We start from the raw sequence: 11,270 nt of genomic DNA on the forward strand, positions 1-11,270 counted from the left end.
GTGTTAGCCAGGATGGTCTCGATCTCCTGACCTCGTGATCCGCCCGTCTCGGCCTCCCAAAGTGCTGGGATTACAGGCTTGAGCCACCGCACCCGGCAGTAAATGCATAATTTTTATTTGTCAATTTAAGAAATGAAAATAGTTGGGTGGAGAGTGGATTTTAGGGAGGCGAGATTAAGAGCAGTGAGATTAGAAACTGTAATTCAGGTGAGAGAGATGAGTATGCAGACAAAAATGGTAGCTGTGGAGATGGTGAATAATCACACAACAGAAATATGTAGGAAGTAAAATTACCGTATCTTGAGAGATTGAAGTAGATAGAAGTTGAACACAGACTATTAGAGAAAAAATACATTTCTGGTTTGGACAACCATGTGAATAGGGTGGTACTCATGGATATAGAGAACACAGAAGTCCAGGAAAGAGTTCTGTTGGAATCAACTGGAAATCCCTGTGGAGAGAATTCTTAAGTGGCTAAGCAACATTAAGAACTGTGATATTGAGTAAGCAGTTTACTGGAGTTCACGGAGACGCAGAAACCTTGGGCTTTGGACCTCAAATCCCAGCAGATAAAGGAGAGTTCGCCTGATCACTTCTCATAGTGTGCAAGAAAAGGAGCGTAAAAAGCACAAGAGATGCTGCAAAGAGAGCTATTCAACTTACATCTACAAAGTGCTGATCAGGTCCACCCGGACTTGGAGGATGTTTTGCACACATTATGGCCAAAGTCAAGAAAAAGCAAACAGCCTAATGCTCAGTGCCAGACTTCCCCAAGTGGGGAGCTCCAGGCCTTTTTTGTCATCGTAGAGGGTTTGTAGTAGAAAAAGTCGTAGACAAAAAGTAATATTTCCCCATGGCACTGTCCACAGAAAGAATATCCCCATGAACCCAGGATTATGGGAGCTCCCCTTGGATTGCTTCAGCTGTGAGATTTTAGCTTTCCCCCAAACTGCTGCAGAAAGAGTTAATGCGAAGTTTAGACTTAAAGATAACCATGTATGTCTAGTCCAGGAAAAAAGTTTATCAGTCTGGCAATGAGGCATACCCTATAATAAAATAAACATTCTACAGCCCTGTTAGAAGCTTTCATTGGCTCTTAAAAGAGCCTTTGGTTTGTGGAGCTCATCTGCTGGCTGCATCATGTTTTACTTGGAGCTGGTGTACTTGGTGACAGCCTTGGTGCCCTCCGACACAGCATGCTTGACTAATTCCCCGGGCAGCAGCAAGCGCACGGCCGTCTGGATCTCCCTGGAGGTGATGGTCGAGTGCTTGTCATAATGCGCCAGGCGGGAAGCCTCACCTGCAATGCGCTAAAAAATGTCACTAACAAAAGAATTCATGATACTCATGGCCTTGAAAGAGATTGCAGTGTCCGGGTGGACCTGCTTCAGCACGTTGTAGATGTAAACAAAATAGGTCTCTTTGCAGCATCTCTTGTGCTTTTTACCCTCCACCTTTTGAGTTTTAGCGACTGCCTTCTTGAAGCCCTTTTTGGAAGTGGTAGTGCCCTTTGAAGCAATCTGCAGCATGTTTATCTTACAAGTTCACTGGGAGATCAGTAAGTGATATTCGACTGGAGCGAAGTGTGATATTTATAGGTATGGCCCTCAACCTACGTCATTTGCATCCAACATCTGATTGGATAATAGGTAGAGGAAGTATGTAAATAAGGCAATAGCAGTAAGGTTCTCTGATTGGATAGATGGCTATCAGCAAATCAGTCAGATAATAAGCCACAATCTGCCGTCAGACTAGAAATACGCTGACTACCCGTTTTAACGGGTGTCTTTTTCCGTTATAACTTTTATTTTTAAGCTATGTCTTAGACTAGGGAAGCTCGGGTAAAAGGCACGCGCTTTTCATTCAGAGAGGTTCTGCAGTTCCTTATGGGCTGTGTGCGCCGGCTGCTCAGCAAGGGCAGCTATGCCGAGCGGGTCGGGGGCGGCTCGCTAGGGTACCTGCCGGCGGTTCTGGAGTACCTGGCCTCCAACATCCTGGAATTGGTGGGCAATGCCGTCGGGACAAGAAGAACCGCATCATCCCACGCCGCACGCAGCTGACCATCCGCAACAACGAGCTCAACAAGCTGCTGGGCCGAGTGACAATGGCCTAGGGTGACGTCTTGCCCAACATCCAAGCTGTGCTGCTGCCCCAAAAGATTGGGAGTCACAACCACAAAGTCCAGTGTGAATAACTACGCAAGTTGTAAAAGCCAGCGAAGTGACTTGAATGTCTAATGTCTAGAAGAAGAAGAAAAAAAAAGAAAAAAAACCCAAAGCTGAAACCAAAGGCTCTTTTCAGAGCCACTCAATTTCTGAGTAAGAGCTAGTTTACAAAAAGGATTACAAAATGCTGTTTCGTCAATAAGACTACAGCTTTCGTAAAGAGGACTCAGAACAGTTCTGGTTATTGGGGTATCCGAAGCAGTTTCCTTTAATACTCGGTAGTATTGACAGCAGAACTTGATGTATCTAGGGGAAATTGTTTCAGTACCTACTTCAGGTAGGCAGAGCAGTCATCATAGCAGGCTCCTGGAAGGGGAAATGCCATCCTTCTTGGAAAAATGAACAAACAAATTAGGACGTTATCCTGACAACCTTTCCTGAGAAAAATAATGTGATCCTATTTTGGGAGTTGAATTTTAGTTAGGGAGTCGAATTAGACTGATTAGAAGCAAAGGAAGAAGATTTGTAAACTTGCAGCTTTCAGTACAACTCTTGTTGGGAGAGTATGCCTCTATTGACATCAGTCAAGGAGTGGGCATATCTAAACATACTCCTAGGGCGCATGTTTTCTTCTGCCAAAGAATTACCTTCTGAGAATTCTAGGATGGTTATATGTCTAGAAGACCGTAGCCATGCCATGTTAATAAACCAAAAGATAAAAGGTACATATGGATATTTGATACCTTGTTTATGTGAAAGTGCTTAATACACTATAATAAAGTTTATAATGTTTATAAGGTTTATAAGCTATACACTAAGATACAAACCCGTAATTAGGCTTTGGTTTGAGATATAACGGACACACTGAGATATAAATATCTTCATACTTATAAATACTCGTAAGTATAAAGATACTAATATTTAATATGTGGGTTATATCTCAAACCAAAGCCTAATACTCTGTGTGTGTGTGTGTGTGTGTGTGTGTGACAGAGTATTGCTCTGTTGCCCAGGCTGGAGTGCAGTCGTGCAATCTCGGCTTACTGCAACCTCCGCCTCCTGGGTTCAAGCGTTTCTCCTGCCTCAGCCTCCCGAGTAGCTGGGATTACATTCACGTGCCACTACACCAGCTAATTTTTTTTGTATTTTTAGTAGAGAGGGGGTTTCACCACCATGGTTAGGTTGATCTGAAACTCTTGACCTCAGGTGATACGCCCACCTGAGCCTCCCAAAGTGTTGGGATTACAAGCGTGAGCCACTGCGCACGGCCAAAAGTTATTGTCTTCATAATGCTTGTGTCCATAAAATTATTACTCCAAACTTATAGAATTAAATAAATATAAGAACTATTTGTTGAAAACAGTTATTAAACCTCCAGGAACTTATTTTAGATGGAGATATTTAGGAATTGTTTTAAGGTTACAAGAACATAGTTTAAAAAAACCTCTGTTAACATATTTGAAAATATTGAAGAAATGTAAGAGTTTCTGAAAAAATAGAAATTGCTTAAATTAAACCTAGAAAGCAGTGAGGACTAAGATGAATGGGGAAAAAATGAAGTCACCAATGAGCTAACACCTTAAAATATCGGGCTTCTTCTTAGACATTTAAGAAAAGGATAAATCTACAGCTAATGAAATGGTTTCGAATTATTAAAAAAACCCAAAAGTGAATGAAGAAGGCATGCTACTAAGTGCAGCACGTTCTCAGTTAGACGTAAATATACACAAATCTTCCATTACATGTGAGCAACCAACTCTGGTAGCCAATTAAAAAGTTAACAGTGATAAACCAGGATCCATCTACGAGTGTAAGGATGTTTGAATGCTGAGTAAAATGAAAACCTATTTGCTAAAGGAAAAATAAATCTTAAACTCAGTAGATGCTTAAAAGGCATTTGTTAATATGTTTAGATGGATAATCTTTGTTTCTTAGTGGAATACTGGTAGTTCTTGTTAGAGTACTTTTAAAATCACTGTTATTTAATAATGTTCTTGATGATTAGACAAATCTTTAAAAAGGGTATTAAAAAGATTCTCCTACACTAGTAGAAGGAAATAAAATCAGATTTAAGTAACATCTGCAGGGCAAAGCCCCACAATTAACTGGGAAATAATTATTGGAAATCATCAAATCTCCTCAGAGCCATACACCCTTTCAGAAAAGGAGCTGTGATCAAGTTTCAAAAAATATCATTTCAGTAACTCACTGATGTTCAATGTAGTAATTGCAGCTGCTTCAAAATGATGGCATTAATCTATCATCCTCAGTTCATGCAAATTGCATTACATGACAAGGGATTTTAATAAGTAAAACAGAACATTTTTGGTGAGTGTTGGCTGTTTTTCATTTATAAATTCAGAAAGCCACAGTAAACATTTACTAAAGGAAATGACAATTTTCTACTGTAATTACACTGTGGAAAATAGGGAATGTAGGGGGATTAAAGACAAATGAAATTGAGAAGGAGCAAGGGCACATAATACTTGGTGTTAAAACCCAGAAGGGAAATAAGTACATCTGATTATCCTCCAAAGTGGGTGAATGAGGAGCAGAGAATAAGCAGTGAATAAGTGAGCAATCATGCTCTAATGCAGTCTGTTCTGCAAAAGACCAAACAAGGGAGCTGTCTTACCGCTGTAACACATCACAAACTCCTAATCTGGAAACATCAACATTGACAGAATTCAAGTACCCAAACTGTACAGTGGAGCTAAAAGTTTTTTCACTTTATTTATTTTTTTGACTACAAAAAACATTTAAGAAATACCTTTTATTGCATGACCAAAGTCACAGTTAGGGAAACATGCACATACCAAGAGCTAAAACAAAAGTTTTCAAAAACAATATGCTATGGTGGAAGCATTCTGACATTCCTTCTAAATTATTATGTTGTGTTCTATTGTTTTCTTGTATGTTGTATTTCACAAGTGGTTCATGACTTGCTGTTCCGAACAAGACTGGGATGATGAAAATGGTCAATCAGGATAGTCCACTCTGCACTCAGGTTTAGTCAATAAACGAACTGCACTCACTGGGGTACCATGATTAGTTCAAAAGGTGGGCATGCCACCCAAGCTGAGCCAGTAAGAATCTTTTCTGATATTTTCAGACCTGGAGATTGAACAGACACATTTATAGGGTGCAGGACAAATCAAAAATTTTAGAAAATTAATCTAGAGCTGCCAGTGGCTGAATCTCTTGCTCTTGGAGCACTTTAAAAAATAAAGGTGACATCAGAAATAAAAACTTCTGTGGCTGTTGAAAGAGAAGGTAGTGGGGGTGGGGTGGTAGGGGGAATGTCTGTGTATCTCAGATTCCACTCTCTGAGGACTTCAGTCCCAGCAGCTTTTCTTTCTAGTCTACGGTTACCCCAGAACAGAACCATTAATGGTCCCCACCCTTTCCTCCTCAATTTATCTCAATAATGAGTTTCTTTTGTAAGCACATCTGTCTGACAAATTTAAGCAAAAATTTTCATCTTGACACAATAAAACCCCTCCCCAAAATCATAGTCAATTAAATGTGTTTGGTCTTTAACCATGGCCCTGTATCTCAGTACTCATGTTGGTGATATTAAATAGCTTTGCTCTTAATCAGGGTGTGCCAGAAGGGATAAATGAAGAATAAGAAAGAAGCATGAAATTAAGCTAAAAGATGGAACTTTTCTCTTTCCTTTAATACTGTAAAGCAATTAGAAGACAAACTTAGAGCCAAACAAGGGGTATGGCTGGCGCTTTGAGAAGAGTTTTGGATCCTCAGAACATTTTGACTCCTTTCTGTGGGGTCATTAACCCATTCCTTCCCTTCTGCTGTTAAGAACCCATATCAGACCAGTGGGATGGGCAGGTCTGACTCTCAGTGTCTTCTGTTACACCAAGATTCTTTTGAAATCCTGAAATTTATCAGAACTGGACCATATTTAACTAAATTTGTTCTCAAGGTCTTTCTACACAGTAAAAATAAAATTAATACCCTATTACCTTTTCCATCTTAAATTGTACAAAATGACATGGTCCAACTGAACTCATTATGAAATCACATTTGCAAAAATTGTAACAGTGAGAAAATTATGACAGTGAAAGAGATCTGATCTAACCAACTTCATCTTGCTAGATCTTGTTAGATCTTACCTAACCAAACTCCAAACTGCCCTTGGTTATTTCTGAGCATGGGCCAAGCTAACTTTGGGAGAAATTTAGTTTGTAGTTTAAGTTATAATAGCCCTTCTCAGTAAATTAAGCCACCTTTGTTAAACTAATGAAATCCTACCAGGTTAGGAGGATGAGAGGGTCTTAATTTGTAGTTAAACATTATTCCATTACCAGCCATTATTCTATAGGTGATAAAATTTGCAACTTCTCCAATTACTCTTGTAAATAATGTCATTAGTGTAGAATCTAAGATTGGATTTTTGGATGTCTTTTCAGGCGTTTGCATTCCTGATGACTGGATGGCCCCACCGGACCCATGACTCTTGACTCAACTGGTCCTATGGCCACTACTCAGAAGTGGACTCAGCTTCAGGCAGGTCATTTTCCCTATCCCTATGATTGCATTCTCAACCAGTCAGCAGCACCCATTCCCTAGCCCTCTGCTTGCCAAACTATCTTTGAAAAACCCTAGCCTCCAAATTTTCAGGGAGGTTAGTTTGAGTAATAATAAAACTCCAATCTACCTTCTAGCCTGTTTTACATGTATTAAACTGTTTCTCTATTGCAATTTCCTTATATTGATAAATTGGCTTTTATCTGGGCAGCAGGCAAAAAAAAAAACAAAAAAAAAAACTCATTGGGTGGTTACAACTGCTATTACAACCAGTAATATATGACCATCATATGGCACCCAAATAATATGATTTTGGAAATATGAGTTACTGCCTTCCAATGAAATATAACAATGTTACTGGATCACTGACAATTTCCGCTTTCAAAATATAATAACAAAATTAGGAATTCCTTCAAAAGAGTCTTCTCTACCATTGTTACTACAGAGAAATATAAGGCCTACGTTATATAAAGTGTTTCATTCTTAACATGTTTCTTCTGATTCCCCTAGACATTCAGATTCTACCTGGATTCTAGATTGGTATCTAAGATCAGGAGCAAGGCAAAATGTTCACTCACAATTAAATTCAACTGTATACTGGAAATCCTTGCTAGTACAATTAGGCAAGAAAAAGAAATTAAAGGCATATGGATTTGGGAGAAAATGAAACTCCCTGTATTCACAGATGATATGATTGTTTATGTGAAAAATCACAATAAATCTTTAAAAAAGTGCCAGGAAAAGGAGCTAGAACATCTAAAACTATTTTGAAAAAGAATAAAGTGGTAGGGATCACTGTAACCAAAATCAGGACTTATTATATAATACAGTAATCAATACTGTGTAGTAATGGCAGAATAGATCAATGGAACAGAAGAGAGAACACACAGATAGTCCTACACAAGTATGACCAACTGAGTTTTGACAAAGATTAAAAAGCCATTTAATGAAGGAAGGATAGTGTTTTCAATAGCTGATGCTACAGCAATAGGCAAAAATACATATCTTGACTTACACCTTACACCTTGCACAAAATTAACTCAGACAGATCATATATTTAAATCTGAAAAATGTAAAACTATAAACCTTTTAAAAAAATATGTAGGAGAAAAGTCTTTTGAGTCTAGATGTATGCAAAAAGTTCTTAGACATGAAATCAAAACAATCCAGAAAAGAAAATAAAAAAGTAAAAGCTTTCATTCTGTGAAAGTCTCCGTGAAGAAGAAACAAGCTACAGACTTATAGAATATATTTGCAAACCATATATATGACAAAATACTTGATCTATATTAATATAAAGAATTCTCAAATCTCAACAATAAAAAAACAAACTATTCCAGTAAAAAATGAACAATATTCATGAAGAGACATTTCATTACCAAGGACATACAAAGGCAAACACATGAGGAGATGTTTAACATTAATGCTCATTAGGAAAGTGTAAGTTAAGACTAGGAGGAGATACCACTACATACCTATCGGGCAACTAAAATTAAAAAATTGACAACATCAAATGATGGCATGAATATGGGAAAACTTGATCTCCCATACATTGCTGATAAAACTATAAAATGGTACAGATCACCATGGGAAATATTTTGTAGTTTCTGAAAAATCAAAACATATACTTACCATGTGATCTAGTACTCCCACTTTGGAAGATGCATCCCAGAGAAATGAAAATGTATGTGTTTTAGTCAGTTTGGGCTGCTACAACAAAAATACTATAGACCGAGTGGCTTAAACAAACAAAAATATTTCTCACAGTTCTGAAATCTGGGAAGTCTAAGATCCGGTTGCTGGCAGATCAGATCTCTGGTGAGGGCACTCTTCTTGGTTTGTGGATAGCCTTCTTGTATCCTCATGTGGCAGAGAGAGAAGAGAGATAGAAAGCAAGCTTTCTGGATTCTCTTCTCATAAGGGCACTAATCTCATTCATGAGGGTTCTACACTTATGACATGATTACATTTCCGAAACTCCACTTCCTAATACCATCACGCTGGAAGTTAGAATTTCAACATGTGAATTGAGAGGACACAAATATATGAACTAAGGGACACAAATATTCAGTCTATAATGTTATGGTCATATAAAAATCTGTATACATATATCCATAGCAGATTGTTTTTAATAGGTAAGCCTTAGAAACAATTAAAATGTCCTTTAATGAGTGAATGTTTAGACACACTGTGGTATATTTATACCATGAAATATTACTGAGCAACAAAAAAGAAAAGCTATTGGTATACAGAACAATTAGAATGGACTTCTAGGAAATTATGTTGAGTGAAAATAAAGTCAATCTTAAAAGATTACATACTATATGATTCCATTTATGTAACTTTTCAAAATAAAGTCATAGGGATGGAGAATAACTTAATGGTTTCCAGGGGTTTGGGACAGTGAGGCGGACGGGATAGCACGAGGTGTGGTTATTAAGGTGTAACATTAAGGAGATCTTTGTGATGATAGACTTGTTCTGTACTTTGATTGTGATGGTTACACAAATCTACACATGTGATAAAATTATATGGAACTATTCACACATTGTACCAATGTCACATGCCTGACTTTGAAATTGTGCTATAGTAATTAAGATAAGGCCATTGGGATAAAATTAATGAAGGATACAGGGCACCTCTGTATACTAGCCTTGCAATTTCCTGTGAACCTATAATTATTTCAAAACAAAAAGTTAAAGAAAACCAGCCCCTTTTAGCTGCGAGGCGACAGTATAACTCATATCCATTAGTTACTAGGTTTAACAAAAGCCAGAGCTGGAGAAATCTGGGATGAAATAACATTATAAAAATAAATTAAAATTTTATGAAAAGAAATGTAAAGTCACAGGCTGGAGCAGGAACTGACTGATATAAGGGAAGACAATGATCCTAAACCTTAGTTACTTGGAAAACTAAAATATGATCCACATTCTCCAGACAATGCAAAAAATGAACAAACAAAGCACCTGGATATTTACAACAAGATATAAAAACTTTAAGCATCTATGAAGTCATTTTTTTAAAAAAAGTGGGTTTTTCAAATATTAGAAATTACTGATTAATATATTTGTTGGATTACAACAGTTATTAGACTGAACTTCTAATTTCATTAGGAAAAGAATAAATAACCATGGGGATGGTTTAAAATTACAATAAAATATAAGTTGCAAAAAATTTAATCACCAAAGAATGGACTATATGGAATGCAAGATACTGACATTACTGATGACTTCCTTTCTCAGAAAAGTGAGTTCATCCTCAGATTTTTACAAAGATAATCCTGAAAATGAAATGGTTCAAAAGACGCATCTCAATTCTAACACATTAAGAAAATATATAAAATATCTGCACGTCCATGTTAATTATAGCATTACTCACAATAGGCAAGAAATGGATTCAACTTAAGTGTCCATCAATATATGACTGCAATTTTAAAATGTGCTATATATACACAGTGCAATACTATTTAGTCTTAAAAAAGGAAATCCTGTCATTAGCAGCAATGTGGGCGAAACTGGAAGATGTTAAGTGAAATAAGACAGGCATAGAAAGAAAAATATCACATGTTCTCAGTCATACGTGGGAATTAAAAAAGTTGATCTCATGGAAATAGAAAGTAAAATTATGGTTACCAGAGATTGAAAGGTGGAGGAGGTGGTGGGGAATGAAGTGAGGTTGGTTAATAGGTAGAAAATAGAAAGAATAAGTTCTACGGTTTGATAGTATAGTAGGGTGACTATAGTTAACAATCACTTATTGTATCTTTTAAATTAGCTAGAAGAGAAGATTTGTAATGTACCCAACACAAAGAAATGATAAACATTTGAGGCGATGGATATCCTAATTACCCTGATTTGATAATTACACATTGAATGCATGTATCAAAATACCACATTGTTAAAGTATACAAAATATGGCTGGGCTCTGGGGCTCACACCCGAAATCCCAGCACTTTGGGAGGCTAAGGTGGGTGTATCACTTGTGGTCAGGAATTTGAGATCAGCCTGACCAACATGACAAAACCCCGTCTCTACTAAAAATACAAAAAAATAAAAAAAGGCATGGTGGGTCACGCCTGTAATCCCAGCACTTTGGGGGGCCGAGGCGAGTGGATCACCTGAGGTCAGGAGTTTGAGACCAGCTTGGCCAACATGGTGAAACCCTGTCTGTACTGAAAACACAAAAATTAGCTGGGCGTGGTGATGGGTGCCTGTAATCCCAGCTACTCGGGAGGCTGAGGCAGGAGAATCGCTTGGACATGGGAGGCAGACGTTGCCATGAGCCCAGATAGCGCCACTTCACTCCAGTCTGGGCGACAGAGCGAGACTCTGTCTCAACAACAACAACAACAACAACAACAACAACAATTAGCGGAGCATGGTTGTGCATGCCTGTAATCCCAGCTACTCCGGTGGCTGAAGCACGAGAATCCTTTGAACCTGGGAGGCAGAGGTTGCCGTGAGCCCAGATAGCGCCACTTCACTCCAGTCTGGGCGACAGAGCGAGACTCTGTCTCAACAACAACAACAACAACAACAACAACAATTAGCGGAG

The 11,270-nt window shown here is 38.1% G+C and overlaps 2 pseudogenes across 1 annotated transcript; one reads left to right on the forward strand and one right to left on the reverse strand.

Moving 5' to 3' along the window:
* Positions 1 to 1,145: 1,145 nt before the first annotated feature.
* LOC105526725 lies at positions 1,146 to 1,529 on the reverse strand (annotated as a pseudogene).
* Positions 1,530 to 1,814: 285 nt separating this feature from the next.
* Positions 1,815 to 2,890, forward strand: LOC105526724 (annotated as a pseudogene). The gene has a single exon (XR_001004134.1). The product of XR_001004134.1 is annotated as a histone H2A.J-like (transcript).
* Positions 2,891 to 11,270: the final 8,380 nt, after the last annotated feature.

The sequence above is a fragment of the Colobus angolensis genome, unplaced genomic scaffold, assembly GCF_000951035.1.
Source record: "Colobus angolensis palliatus isolate OR3802 unplaced genomic scaffold, Cang.pa_1.0 Scaffold6, whole genome shotgun sequence".
Taxonomy (NCBI): Eukaryota; Metazoa; Chordata; class Mammalia; order Primates; family Cercopithecidae; genus Colobus; species Colobus angolensis.